The sequence below is a fragment of the Bombina bombina genome, chromosome 4 (assembly GCF_027579735.1).
Source record: "Bombina bombina isolate aBomBom1 chromosome 4, aBomBom1.pri, whole genome shotgun sequence".
Lineage (NCBI taxonomy): Eukaryota > Metazoa > Chordata > Amphibia > Anura > Bombinatoridae > Bombina > Bombina bombina.
Genome location: NC_069502.1, coordinates 41,041,849 through 41,059,090, shown reverse-complemented (window position 1 = coordinate 41,059,090; position 17,242 = coordinate 41,041,849).

Genomic DNA, 17,242 nt, shown 5'->3' with positions numbered 1-17,242 from the left:
GATTCTGACATAAAAAGACCACCAAAAGAGGTCTGGAAAGCTTGGGACGCTGTTGATAAAATAATACCCATGTATCGCTGTGACAATAACGGCTGCAGCAGATGCAGTGAACAGTATGTGAGAGACAACAGTAAGCACAATACTTGCAATACATGATTACAGTCAGCAAGTAGCAGGTTATGAGATTTACTAACTGCTTATGATAATAACAAATAAGCAGATAATAGCTCTCTGAGAAAGCTTCATTACAGCAGTGTAACTGCTAAACCAGCAAACGCCTAAACTGATCATCTGGTGTAATTGTTAGTGAAGTTATATTAAAAGCATATCTTGCATTAAATGATTTGTTTTGACAATTCCTCTTCCTCTGCTGTGAACTGCAAACCTTATATATTAGTAACAGGGGTCAGTCACAATAGTTTAGAAAATTATTTGTCACTACTGGCTTCACACCAGTTATCACACAGCTTACTACTGGCTTCACACCAGTCATCACACGGCTCACTACTAGCTGCACACCAGTTATCACACAGCTTACTACTGGCTGCACACCAGTTATCACACAGCTTACTACTGGCTGCACACCAGTTATCACACAGCTTACTACTGGCTGCACACCAGTTATCACATGGCTCACTACTAGCTGCACACCAGTCATCACACGGCTTACTACTAGCTGCACACCAGTTATCACAAGGCTCACTACTAGCTGCACACCAGTCATCACACGGCTTACTACTAGCTGCACACCAGTTATCACACGGCTCACTACTAGCTGCACACCAGTTATCACATGGCTCACTACTAGCTGCACACCAGTTATTACACAGCTTACTACTGGCTGCACACCAGTTATCACATGGCTCACTACTAGCTGCACACCAGTTATCACATGGCTCACTACTAGCTGCACACCAGTTATTACACAGCTTACTACTAGCTGCACCCCAGTTATCACATGACTCACTACTAGCTGCACACCAGTTATCACACGGCTCACTACTAGCTGCACACCAGTTATCACACGGCTCACTACTAGCTGCACACCAGTTATCACACGGCTCACTACTAGCTGCACACCAGTTATCACACGGCTCACTACTAGCTGCACACCAGTTATCACACGGCTCACTACTAGCTGCACACCAGTCATCACACGGCTTACTACTAGCTGCACACCAGTTATCACAAGGCTCACTACTAGCTGCACACCAGTCATCACACGGCTTACTACTAGCTGCACACCAGTTATCACACGGCTCACTACTAGCTGCACACCAGTTATCACATGGCTCACTACTAGCTGCACACCAGTTATTACACAGCTTACTACTGGCTGCACACCAGTTATCACATGGCTCACTACTAGCTGCACACCAGTTATCACATGGCTCACTACTAGCTGCACACCAGTCATCACACAGCTTACTACTGGCTGCACACCAGTTATCACATGGCTCACTACTAGCTGCACACCACTTATCACATGGCTCACTACTAGCTGCACACCAGTCATCACACAGCTTACTACTGGCTGCACACCAGTTATCACACGACTCACTACTGGCTGCACACCAGTTATCACATGGCTCACTACTAGCTGCACACCAGTCATCACACAGCTTACTACTGGCTGCACACCAGTTATCACATGGCTCACTACTGGCTGCACACCAGTTATCACACGGCTCACTACTAGCTGCACACCAGTTATCACATGGCTCACTACTAGCTGCACACCAGTCATCACACAGCTTACTACTGACTTCACACCAGTTATCACACGGCTCACTACTAGCTGCACACCAGTTATCACACGGCTCACTACTAGCTGCACACCAGTTATCACACGGCTCACTACTAGCTGCACACCAGTTATCACACGACTCACTACTAGCTGCACACCAGTTATCACACGGCTCACTACTAGCTGCACACCAGTTATCACACGGCTCACTACTAGCTGCACACCAGTTATCACACGGCTCACTACTAGCTGCACACCAGTTATCACACGGCTCACTACTAGCTGCACACCAGTTATCACACAGCTTACTACTGGCTGCACACCAGTTATCACACGGCTCACTACTAGCTGCACACCAGTCATCACACGGCTCACTACTAGCTGCACACCAGTTATCACATGGCTCACTACTAGCTGCAAAACCAGTCATCACATGGCTCACTACAAGCTGCACACCAGTTATTACACGGCTCACTACTAGCTGCACACCAGTTATCACAAGGCTCACTACTAGCTGCACACCAGTTATCACACGGCTCAATACTAGCTGCACACCAGCTAGCTGCACACCAGTTATCACACGGCTCACTACTAGCTTCACACCAGTTATCACATGGCTCACTACTGGCTGCACACCAGTTATCACATGGCTCACTACTAGCTGCACACCAGTTATACGGCTCACTAATGGCTTCACACCAGTTATCACACGGCTCACTACTAGCTGCACACCAGTTATCACATGGCTCACTACTGGCTTCACACCAGTTATCACATGGCTCACTACTAGCTGCACACCAGTTATACGGCTAACTAATGGCTTCACACCAATTTTCACAAGGCTCACTACTGGCTTCACACAAGTTATCACATGACTCAATACTGGCTTCACACTAGTTATCACATGGCTCACTACTGGCTTCACACCAGTTATCACATGGCTCACTACTGGCTTCACACCAGTTATCACATGGCTCACTACTAGCTGCACACCAGTTATACGGCTCACTAATGGCTTCACACCAGTTTTCACAAGGCTCACTACTGGCTTCACACAAGTTATCACATGTCTCAATACTGGCTTCACACCAGTTATCACACGGCTCACTACTAGCTACACACCAGTTATCACACGGCTCACTACTAGCTGCACACCAGTTATCACACGGCTCACTACTAGCTGCACACCAGTTATCACAAGGCTCACTACTAGCTGCACACCAGTTATCACACGGCTCAATACTAGCTGCAAACCAGTTATCACACGGCTCACTACTAGCTGCACACCAGTTATCACACGGCTCACTACTAGCTGCACACCAGTTATCACACGGCTCACTACTAGCTTCACACCAGTTATCCCATGGCTCACTACTGGCTGCACACCAGTTATCACATGGCTCGCTACTAGCTGCACACCAGTTATACGGCTCACTAATGGCTTCACACCAGTTATCACACGGCTCACTACTAGCTGCACACCAGTTATCACATGGCTCACTACTGGCTTCACACCAGTTATCACATGGCTCACTACTAGCTGCACACCAGTTATACGGCTAACTAATGGCTTCACACCAGTTTTCACATGGCTCACTACTAGCTGCACACCAGTTATACGGCTCACTAATGGCTTCACACCAGTTATCACACGGCTCACTATTAGCTGCACACCAGTTATCACATGGCTCACTACTGGCTTCACACCAGTTATCACATGGCTCACTACTAGCTGCACACCAGTTATACGGCTCACTAATGGCTTCACACCAGTTTTCACAAGGCTCACTACTGGTTTTACGCAAGTTATCACATGACTCAATACTGGCTTCACACCAGTTATCACATGGCTCACTACTGGCTTCACACCAGTTATCACATGGCTCACTACTGGCTTCACACCAGTTATCACATGGCTCACTACTGGCTTCACACCAGTTATCACATGGCTCACTACTGGCTGCACACCAGTTATCACATGGCTCACTACTAGCTGCACACCAGTTATACGGCTCACTAATGGCTTCACACCAGTTATCACACGGCTCACTACTAGCTGCACACCAGTTATCACATGGCTCACTACTGGCTTCACACCAGTTATCACATGGCTCACTACTAGCTACACACCAGTTATACGGCTCACTAATGGCTTCACACCAATTTTCACAAGGCTCACTACTGGCTTCACACAAGTTATCACATGACTCAATACTGGCTTCACACTAGTTATCACATGGCTCACTACTGGCTTCACACCAGTTATCACATGGCTCACTACTGGCTTCACACCAGTTATCACATGGCTCACTACTGGCTTCACACCAGTTATCACATGGCTCACTACTAGCTGCACACCAGTTATACGGCTCACTAATGGCTTCACACCAGTTTTCACAAGGCTCACTACTGGCTTCACACAAGTTATCACATGTCTCAATACTGGCTTCACACCAGTTATCACACGGCTCACTACTAGCTACACACCAGTTATCACACGGCTCACTACTAGCTGCACACCAGTTATCACACGGCTCACTACTAGCTGCACACCAGTTATCACAAGGCTCACTACTAGCTGCACACCAGTTATCACACGGCTCAATACTAGCTGCAAACCAGTTATCACACGGCTCACTACTAGCTGCACACCAGTTATCACACGGCTCACTACTAGCTGCACACCAGTTATCACACGGCTCACTACTAGCTTCACACCAGTTATCACATGGCTCACTACTGGCTGCACACCAGTTATCACATGGCTCGCTACTAGCTGCACACCAGTTATACGGCTCACTAATGGCTTCACACCAGTTATCACACGGCTCACTACTAGCTGCACACCAGTTATCACATGGCTCACTACTGGCTTCACACCAGTTATCACATGGCTCACTACTAGCTGCACACCAGTTATACGGCTAACTAATGGCTTCACACCAGTTTTCACATGGCTCACTACTAGCTGCACACCAGTTATACGGCTCACTAATGGCTTCACACCAGTTATCACATGGCTCACTATTAGCTGCACACCAGTTATCACATGGCTCACTACTGGCTTCACACCAGTTATCACATGGCTCACTACTAGCTGCACACCAGTTATACGGCTCACTAATGGCTTCACACCAGTTTTCACAAGGCTCACTACTGGTTTTACACAAGTTATCACATGACTCAATACTGGCTTCACACCAGTTATCACATGGCTCACTACTGGCTTCACACCAGTTATCACATGGCTCACTACTAGCTTCACACCAGTTATCACATGGCTCACTACTGGCTTCACACCAGTTATCACATGGCTCACTACTAGCTGCACACCAGTTATATGGCTCACTAATGGCTTCACACCAGTTTTCACAAGGCTCACTACTGGCTTTACACAAGTTATCACATGTCTCAATACTGGCTTCACACCAGTTATCACACGGCTCACTACTAGCTGCACACCAGTTATCACACGGCTCACTACTAGCTGCACACCAGTTATCACACGGCTCACTACTAGCTGCACACCAGTTATCACATGGCTCACTACTAGCTGCACACCAGTTATCACATGGCTCACTACTAGCTTCACACCAGTTATCACATGGCTCACTACTGGCTGCACACCAGTTATCACATGGCTCGCTACTAGCTGTACACCAGTTATACGGCTCACTAATGGCTTCAAACCATTTATCACACGGCTCACTACTAGCTGCACACCAGTTATCACATGGCTCACTATTGGCTTCACACCAGTTATCACATGGCTCACTACTAGCTGCACACCAGTTATATGGCTCACTAATGGCTTCACACCAGTTTTCACAAGCCTCACTACTGGCTTCACGCAAGTTATCACATGACTCAATACTGGCTTCACACCAGTTATCACATGGCTCACTACTGGCTTCACACCAGTTATCACATGGCTCACTACTGGCTTCACACCAGTTATCACATGGCTCACTACTGGCTTCACACCAGTTATCACATGGCTCACTACTGGCTTCACACCAGTTATCACATGGCTCACTACTGGCTTCACACCAGTTATCACATGGCTCACTACTAGCTGCACACCAGTTATACGGCTCACTAATGGCTTCACACCAGTTATCACACGGCTCACTACTAGCTGCACACCAGTTATCACATGGCTCACTACTGGCTTCACACCAGTTATCACATGGCTCACTACTAGCTGCACACCAGTTATACGGCTCACTAATGGCTTCACACCAATTTTCACAAGGCTCACTACTGGCTTCACCCAAGTTATCACATGACTCAATACTGGCTTCACACTAGTTATCACATGGCTCACTACTGGCTTCACACCAGTTATCACATGGCTCACTACTGGCTTCACACCAGTTATCACATGGCTCACTACTAGCTGCACACCAGTTATACGGCTCACTAATGGCTTCACACCAGTTTTCACAAGGCTCACTACTGGCTTCACACAAGTTATCACATGTCTCAATACTGGCTTCACACCAGTTATCACACGGCTCACTACTAGCTACACACCAGTTATCACACGGCTCACTACTAGCTGCACACCAGTTATCACACGGCTCACTACTAGCTGCACACCAGTTATCACAAGGCTCACTACTAGCTGCACACCAGTTATCACACGGCTCAATACTAGCTGCAAACCAGTTATCACACGGCTCACTACTAGCTGCACACCAGTTATCACACGGCTCACTACTAGCTGCACACCAGTTATCACACGGCTCACTACTAGCTTCACACCAGTTATCACATGGCTCACTACTGGCTGCACACCAGTTATCACATGGCTCGCTACTAGCTGCACACCAGTTATACGGCTCACTAATGGCTTCACACCAGTTATCACACGGCTCACTACTAGCTGCACACCAGTTATCACATGGCTCACTACTGGCTTCACACCAGTTATCACATGGCTCACTACTAGCTGCACACCAGTTATACGGCTAACTAATGGCTTCACACCAGTTTTCACATGGCTCACTACTAGCTGCACACCAGTTATACGGCTCACTAATGGCTTCACACCAGTTATCACACGGCTCACTATTAGCTGCACACCAGTTATCACATGGCTCACTACTGGCTTCACACCAGTTATCACATGGCTCACTACTAGCTGCACACCAGTTATACGGCTCACTAATGGCTTCACACCAGTTTTCACAAGGCTCACTACTGGTTTTACGCAAGTTATCACATGACTCAATACTGGCTTCACACCAGTTATCACATGGCTCACTACTGGCTTCACACCAGTTATCACATGGCTCACTACTGGCTTCACACCAGTTATCACATGGCTCACTACTGGCTTCACACCAGTTATCACATGGCTCACTACTGGCTGCACACCAGTTATCACATGGCTCACTACTAGCTGCACACCAGTTATACGGCTCACTAATGGCTTCACACCAGTTATCACACGGCTCACTACTAGCTGCACACCAGTTATCACATGGCTCACTACTGGCTTCACACCAGTTATCACATGGCTCACTACTAGCTACACACCAGTTATACGGCTCACTAATGGCTTCACACCAATTTTCACAAGGCTCACTACTGGCTTCACACAAGTTATCACATGACTCAATACTGGCTTCACACTAGTTATCACATGGCTCACTACTGGCTTCACACCAGTTATCACATGGCTCACTACTGGCTTCACACCAGTTATCACATGGCTCACTACTGGCTTCACACCAGTTATCACATGGCTCACTACTAGCTGCACACCAGTTATACGGCTCACTAATGGCTTCACACCAGTTTTCACAAGGCTCACTACTGGCTTCACACAAGTTATCACATGTCTCAATACTGGCTTCACACCAGTTATCACACGGCTCACTACTAGCTACACACCAGTTATCACACGGCTCACTACTAGCTGCACACCAGTTATCACACGGCTCACTACTAGCTGCACACCAGTTATCACAAGGCTCACTACTAGCTGCACACCAGTTATCACACGGCTCAATACTAGCTGCACACCAGTTATCACACGGCTCACTACTAGCTGCACACCAGTTATCACACGGCTCACTACTAGCTGCACACCAGTTATCACACGGCTCACTACTAGCTTCACACCAGTTATCACATGGCTCACTACTGGCTGCACACCAGTTATCACATGGCTCGCTACTAGCTGCACACCAGTTATACGGCTCACTAATGGCTTCACACCAGTTATCACACGGCTCACTACTAGCTGCACACCAGTTATCACATGGCTCACTACTGGCTTCACACCAGTTATCACATGGCTCACTACTAGCTGCACACCAGTTATACGGCTAACTAATGGCTTCACACCAGTTTTCACATGGCTCACTACTAGCTGCACACCAGTTATACGGCTCACTAATGGCTTCACACCAGTTATCACACGGCTCACTATTAGCTGCACACCAGTTATCACATGGCTCACTACTGGCTTCACACCAGTTATCACATGGCTCACTACTAGCTGCACACCAGTTATACGGCTCACTAATGGCTTCACACCAGTTTTCACAAGGCTCACTACTGGTTTTACACAAGTTATCACATGACTCAATACTGGCTTCACACCAGTTATCACATGGCTCACTACTGGCTTCACACCAGTTATCACATGGCTCACTACTGGCTTCACACCAGTTATCACATGGCTCACTACTGGCTTCACACCAGTTATCACATGGCTCACTACTAGCTGCACACCAGTTATATGGCTCACTAATGGCTTCACACCAGTTTTCACAAGGCTCACTACTGGCTTTACACAAGTTATCACATGTCTCAATACTGGCTTCACACCAGTTATCACACGGCTCACTACTAGCTGCACACCAGTTATCACACGGCTCACTACTAGCTGCACACCAGTTATCACACGGCTCACTACTAGCTGCACACCAGTTATCACATGGCTCACTACTAGCTGCACACCAGTTATCACATGGCTCACTACTAGCTTCACACCAGTTATCACATGGCTCACTACTGGCTGCACACCAGTTATCACATGGCTCGCTACTAGCTGTACACCAGTTATACGGCTCACTAATGGCTTCAAACCATTTATCACACGGCTCACTACTAGCTGCACACCAGTTATCACATGGCTCACTATTGGCTTCACACCAGTTATCACATGGCTCACTACTAGCTGCACACCAGTTATATGGCTCACTAATGGCTTCACACCAGTTTTCACAAGCCTCACTACTGGCTTCACACAAGTTATCACATGACTCAATACTGGCTTCACACCAGTTATCACATGGCTCACTACTGGCTTCACACCAGTTATCACATGGCTCACTACTGGCTTCACACCAGTTATCACATGGCTCACTACTGGCTTCACACCAGTTATCACATGGCTCACTACTGGCTTCACACCAGTTATCACACGGCTCACTACTGGCTTCACACAAGTTATCACACGGCTCACTACTGGCTTCACACAAGTTATCACACTGCTCACTACTGGCTTCACAGCAGTTATCACACGGCTCACTACTGGCTTCACAGCAGTTATCACATGGCTCACTACTGGCTTCACACAAGTTATCACACGGCTCACTACTGGCTGCACACCAGTTATCACATGGCTCACTACTGGCTTCACACCAGTTATCACATGGCTCACTACTAGCTGCACACCAGTTATCACATGGCTCACTACTAGCTGCACACCAGTTATCACACGGCTCACTACTAGCTTTACACCAGTTATTACACGGCTCACTACTAGCTGCACACCAATTATCACACAGCTCACTACTAGCTGCACACCAGTTATCACATGGCTCACTACTGGCTTCACACCAGTTATCACATGGCTCACTACTAGCTGCACACCAGTTATACGGCTCAGTAATGGCTTCACACCAGTTATCACATGGCTCACTACTGGCTTCACACCAGTTATCACATGGCTCACTACTAGCTTCACACCATTTATCACACGGCTCACTACTGGCTTTACACCAGTTATCACACGGCTCACTACTGGCTTTACACCAGTTATCATACGACTCACCACTGGCTTCACACCAGTTATCACATGGCTCACCACTGGCTTCACACCAGTTATCACATGGCTCACTACTAGCTTCACACCATTTATCACACGGCTCACTACTGTCTTCACGCCAGTTATCACATGGTTCACCACTGACTTCACACCAGTTATCACACGGCTCACCACTAGCTTCACACCAGTTATCACACGGCTCACTGCTGGCTTCACACCAGTTATCACACAGCTTACTACTGGTTTCACTCCAGTTATCACATGCTCTCTAATCAGATATGAGAGTCTAATTCAAGGTTGAACTGTTCTCCAAATTGGCGCTCTAGACGTACAGCACATTTTTTTTAGTTAGAGAGCTGATTGGAGCAAAATTAAAACCATTAGCTTACAACGGTGGCTGGAGCGCGGGGTATTAGAATGGCACGGCTAGATTAAAAAGTAAGTTACAGCGCATCTTTATTAGAAGTGATCAATTAAAGTCCCACTAAAATATCGCTTAGATTACAGTCGTTTAATGTGGTGTTGCTTCCTATTATCAAACAATATTGCAGGGGTAATACCAGTGCATTTGCCCTTATACAATACTAATTGTGGGCACCTGGTAATAAGTAAAAAAAAAAAAAAGTATTGCCCTGTGCTTAACAAGTCTTTTTAGCTGTGGAATTTGATCAGTGAAGATTTGTTGTTAACTATAGAAAATCTGCATTGTGATCAGCCAAACAGGACTGGCCCATGTTATAATTATAGAGTAATTTTTCACACCAAAAAAAATGACAAAAGTGCCGCCCATAAACAATGAAAATGGCTGATTGTGATCTCTTTGACATTAATAAAGCTAATCTGTAGATGTGATATTGCATGATTTGCTATACCAGAACCCAAGTAAAAAATGTATGGGACATTGTTCTTTTAGGTATATTTTTGTATATGAAATAGAGGGTTTCGTTTTTTGAAACCACAACCTACTAGAATGGTCTGAGCTTGCAGGGATATTGGATGCTTGTTATCTCTATCTGTATTTTATTAAGTACTTAAGGGAGCGCTACAACTGTTTGACTCACACAGACACATAAGTCTGAATCTCACATATGTGGTACTATTTGATGCAACAGATTTGAGGCAGATTTGAGATGAAACCTAATAGATATATGTATCCATTTATTAGCCACTTATGAGAATAATTAGCATTTTATATATCACCACTTTTATCAGTTACTCACTAGAGTACTGACGCTATTAGAACTATATGAGCACTTACTTTTAGCACTTATTATGCACTTTATATGCACCTACCATACAACCTACGAGTCTTGCGTTAGGGTTAAAAAGCAGCGTTGGCCGGTCCCAATGCTGCTTTTTAATGCCCGTTGGTATTACAAGTCTTGCAGGTACAGGTGTACCGCTCACTTTTCCGGCCAGACTTGGATATACCGCAAATCCACTTAAGTAAATTGTGTATCCTATTTTTTCAATGGGACTTGCATAGTGCCGGTATTACGAGTCTGACAAAAAGTGACCGGTACACCCTCTCCTGTCAAGACTGGTACCGCATTTTAAAGTCAGTAGTTAACAGTTTTACACTACAACGCCGTAGCATAAAACTCTTAACTAAAGTGTTAAAAAAGTACACTAACACCTATAAACTACATATTAACCCCTAAACTGAGGGTCCCCCACATCGCAAACACTATAATAAAATTTGTAACCCCTAATCTGCCGAACCGGACATCGCCGCCACTATAATAAATATATTAACCCCTAAACCATCGCACTCCCGCCTTGCAAACATTAGTTAAATTTTATTAACCCCTAATCTGCCGCCCCCAATGTCTCCGCCACTATACTAAAGTTATTAACCTCTAAGTCTAAGCCTAACCCCCCCTAACTTAAATATAATTACAATAAATCTAAATAAAATTACTATCATTTAATAAATTATTCCTATTTAAAACTAAATACTTACCTATAAAATAAACCCTAAGATAGCTACAATATAACTAATAATTACATTGTAGCTATCTTAGGATTTATATTTATTTTACAGGCAAGTCATAATGGCAGCGATATGGAGAGTGAAGTAACGCAACTTTTGTTGGCGTTAGTTTTGCACCCTGTTTAGTGCAACACTCGTAATCTAGGTGATTGTTTGTTTTTCTTTCTTGTTTACCTGTTGAATTATTAATTAATACATATTAAGTAGGAGCTGCTCTCTGCGTCATAGTGAATACTAACTCTGTCTATCAGTTCCATAATTCTCTTTTTATTTATACAATCCCATGGAAATGTAGTATGTGACTGTGGTTTGGTCCCCTTTGCAAAACAAACTAAACTGTTGCTCTGAGATAATTCCCACTTGATCTGTTAAAAAAACAATAGACCGCAGACCCACCCTCATTAAATCAGACTCTTACACACCATCAGTGCCCTGACATCTCTTTTGGCTATCAGATAACTCAGTGGGATTAGTTTATATTTATTGCTGTCAGCTTACCAAATCACTCCATTGTGTTTCATTCCGTGCTCATGAAAGAGTTTTTTCAGCAAGAGTTGAGTCCAGGCTTTGGGTCCAATTTATCACAGCCCGAATGGGGCAGTATACCCCTGTTTCTGCGCGATCCTTCAGGCTCGCCGGAAACAAGAGTTAAGAAGCAGCGGTCTTAAGACCGCTGCTCCTTAACTCGTACGCCTCCTCTGAGGCGGCGGACATCAATCAGCCCGATCTCATACGGCTGGGTGTATTGACACCCCCTGCTAGTGGCCAATTGGCCGCGAATGTGCAGGGGCGGCATTGCACAAGCAGTTCACCAGAACTGCTTGTGGAATGATAAATGCCGACGAGTTATGCGTGCTATAGGGAAATTAACAAATGCAACAAAAGTTGCGTTATTTAACCTTCTGTAGAGCTGCCATTACAAGTTTTGAAACAGCCGGCTTGTGCGTACGATATGGTTGTGTTGAGCTCCATAACGCAGACAATTCAAGCGCTGTTTTGACATGCTCGTGCATGCTTTCCCCATAGACATCAATGGGGAGAAGGTGTCAGAAAAAAAACACCTGAAGCACGGATTGAAAAGCTCTGTAACGCAGCCCCATTGATGTCTATGGGGAAACAAAAGTTATGTTTAAACCAAACACCCTAACATAAACCCCACAACTAAACACCCGTAATCTGCCGCCCGACATCGCTGCCACCTACATAATGTTATTAACCCCTAATCTGCCGCTCCCGATTTTGCCGCCACCTAAATAAATCTATAAACTCCTAATCTGCCGCTCCCGATATCGCCGCCACTATACTAAAGTTATTAACCCCTATTCTCCTGCACCCCAACATCGCCCACACTATAATAAATCTATTAACCTCTATTCCGCCACTCCTCGACATCGCCACCACTAAATAAAGTTATTAACCCCTACAATTAACCCCGCAACAACCTAAAGGAAACTATATTAACCCCTAAACCTAAACCTAACGTAACCCTAACACCCCCTAACTTTAACACAATTAAAATAGAGCTAGTTAGTAAATAGTTATTAACTATTTATTAACTACCTAGTTAAAATAAATACAAATTTACCTGTGAAATAAAACCTAAGCTGCCTTACACTAAAACCTAACATTACAAAAAATAAAAAAAACACTAAAATTACAAAAAATAAAAAAAATTACCATTACAAAAAATAACAAACGAAATTAGCTAAAACAATAAAAATTATTCCTATTCTAATACCCATCAAAAAAAAACACCCCAAAATAAACAAGCCTAAGCTAGAATAAACTACCAAGGGCCCTTAAAAGGGCCTTTTGTAGGGCATTGCCCTAATGTGAACAGCTCTTTTGCTACAAAACAAACACCCCCTAACAGTATACAAACCCCACCCCCAAACCCACAAAGTAAAAATAAAGTAAAACCTAATCTACCCATTGCCTTGAAAAGGGCATTTGTATGGGCATTTAGCTCTTTATTCTGACCTTAAAATGGCATTCAGCTCTTTTATGAAATGCCCAAGCCCTAATTTAAAAATAAAAACCCACACCACAACGGAAAAAATACATTACACAAAATAACAAACATATAATCAAAAATAATAAAAATTATTCCTATTCTAATACCCATTAAAAAGAAAATCACCCCAAAATAAAAAACCTAATCTAGAATAAACTATACCAATAGCGCTTAAAAGGGCCCTTTGTAAGGCATTGCCCTAAGTTAAACAGCTCTTTTACTTGAAAAAAAAAGTAACATTACAAACCCCCACCCCCAAAACCCACAAAATAAAAAAACTATCTAAAAAAACCTAAACTACCCATTGCCCTGAAAAGTACCTTGCATTGAAGATTCAGTGTATGGCAGCGACCGTATGAAGAGGATGTTCCGCGCCGGATGTCTGCCGGGATGAAGATAGAAGATGCCGCCTGGATGAAGATGGAGCCGTCTAGATAAAGATGGAGCCGCCGGGATGAAGATCCTTCAAGCGGGACTTCAGAAACTGTGAGTGGATCTTCGGAGGTTAGTGTTAGGATTTTTTAAGGTTTTTTGGGTGGGGTTTTATTTTAGTTTATGGTTTGGGCTTTTCGTAAACAAGCTAAATGCCCTTTTCAGGGCAATGCAAAAGAGCTTAATGCCCTTTTAAGGGCAATGCCCATACAAATGGGTAGCTTAGGCTTTTGTTTGAGTTAGGTTTTTTTATTTTGGGGGTTGGTTGGGTGGTGGGTAGTGATGTCGCGAATAGTTCACCGGCGAATAGTTCCCGGCGAACATAGCTTGTTCGCGTCCGCCGCGTCGGGTGAACATATGCGATGTTCGATCCGCCCCCTATTCGTCATCATTGAGTAATACTTTGAGTAATCATTGAGTAATACATCATTGAGTACTGACCCTGTACCTCACAGTCAGCAGACACATTCCAGCCAATCAGCAGCAGACCCTCCCTCCCAGACCCTCCTACCTCCTGGACAGCATAAATTTTAGATTCATTTGGAAGCTGCATTCTTAGTGAGAGGAGGGACAGTGTAGCTGCTGCTGATTTAATAGGGAAATCGATAGCTAGGCTAGTGTATTCAGTGTCCACTACAATCCTGAAGGACTCATCTGATCTCTGCTGTAAGGACAGCACCCCAAAAGCCCTTTTTAGGGCTAGAACATCAGCCTGCTTTTTTTTTTTTTTCCTGTGTAATCTAATTGCAGTTGCCTGCCTGCCAGCTTGTGTGTCAGGCTCACAGCGTATACTGTGCCCACTTGCCCAGTGCCACCACTCATATCTGGTGTAATAGTAGTGTACATTTAAAAAAAACAACACTTTTTTGACTGTGAAATAATAGCAGTCAGTTTCCTTCACATGTGTGCGTTTCAGTGCCTGCCTGCCTGCCTGCCTGCCAGGGCACAGTGTCACCCCAGTGCAACTCATATCTGGTGTAACCGTAGTGTACATTTAAAAAAAAAAAACTTTTTTGACTGTGAAATAATAGCAGTCAGTTTCCTTCACATGTGTGCATTTCAGTGCTGTCAGTATTTATGATAAGAATCTGAGTAGTGCTCTCCAAATAATATATCAGCTTATGGCAGGGTTATAACACAATACAAATAATAATTATCCTTAAAATAGAAACCCTTAACCAACATGCATCTGCTAGAAACCATACAATTAATATAAATATCTGAATTATTTTATTTATTTATATTTATTTAGTTAATATCCATGAACATTTTGAAATATATTTGCAATACCAGAATATGACACAGTATTATATATGTTAAAACCAACTATTAAGATATGCTATCCTTCTTACAAAACCCAGAAAAAATGTGTCTTTAAAACCAAGCTTTCATTCAGAGCTGCATTTAAAGTATTACAATGAGACTAAAAGTAGCAGCTACAAACATTCAGCAATATGATTTACAGTGCTAATTTAAACAATAGGATAATATATATATTCTGCTATTTAACTGCCATTTATCCTAATACAATATTAATTTAAAACATCAGAACTTGCACAGATAAATTACTTACGGCTAGATTTGGAGTTTTGTCGTTAAGGACCCGCGTAGCTAACGCCAGCTTTTTTCTGGCCGCACCTTTAAAATAACTCTGGTATTGAGAGTCCACAGAATCGCTGCGTTAGGCTCCAAAAAAGGAGCGTAGAGCATTTTTAACGCAACTTCAACTCTCGATACCAGAGTTGCTTACAGACGCGGCCAGCCTCAAAAACGTGCTCGTGCACGATTCCCCCATAGAAAACAAAGGTGCTGTTTGAGCTGAAAAAAAACCTAACACCTGCAAAAAAGCCGCGTTCAGCTCCTAACGCAGCCCCATTGTTTACTATCGGGAAACACTTCCTACGTCTGCACCTAACACCCTAACATGTACCCCGAGTCTAAACACCCCTAACCTTACACTTATTAACCCCTAATCTGCCGCCCCCGCTATCGCTGACCCCTGCATATTATTTTTAACCCCTAATCTGCCGCTCCGTAAACCGCCGCTACTTACATTATCCTTATGTACCCCTAATCTGCTGCCCCTAACACCGCCGACCCCTATATTATATTTATTAACCCCTAATCTGCCCCCCACAACGTCGCCTACGTTATACTTATGTACCCCTAATCTGCTGCCCCTAACACCGCCGACCCCTGTATTATATTTATTAACCCCTAATCTGCCCCCCCACAACGTCGCCGCCAACTACTTACAATAATTAACCCCTAATCTGCTGACCGCAAAGCGCCGCTACTTAAGTTATCCTTATGTACCCCTAATCTGCTGCCCCTAACACCGCCGACCCCTATATTATATTTATTAACCACTAATCTGCCCCCCACAACGTCGCCGCTACCTACCTACACTTATTAACCCCTAATCTGCCGAGCGGACCGCACCGCTACTATAATAAAGTTATTAACCCCTAATCCGCCTCACTAACCCTATAATAAATAGTATTAACCCCTAATCTGCCCTCCCTAACATCGCTGACACCTAACTTCAATTATTAACCCCTAATCTGCCGACCGGAGCTCACCGCTATTCTAATAAATGTATTAACCCCTAAAGCTAAGTCTAACCCTAACACTAACACCCCCCCTAAGTTAAATATAATTTTAATCTAACAAAATTAATTAACTCTTATTAAATAAATTATTCCTATTTAAAGCTAAATACTTACCTGTAAAATAAATCCTAATATAGCTACAATATAAATTATAATTACATTGTAGCTATTTTAGGATTAATATTTATTTTACAGGCAACTTTGTAATTATTTTAACCAGGTACAATAGTTATTAAATAGTTAAGAACTATTTAATAGTTACCTAGTTAAAATAATAACAAAATTACCTGTAAAATAAATCCTAACCTAAGTTACAATTAAACCTAGCACTAGACTATCATTAAATTAATTAAATAAAATATCTACAATTACCTAC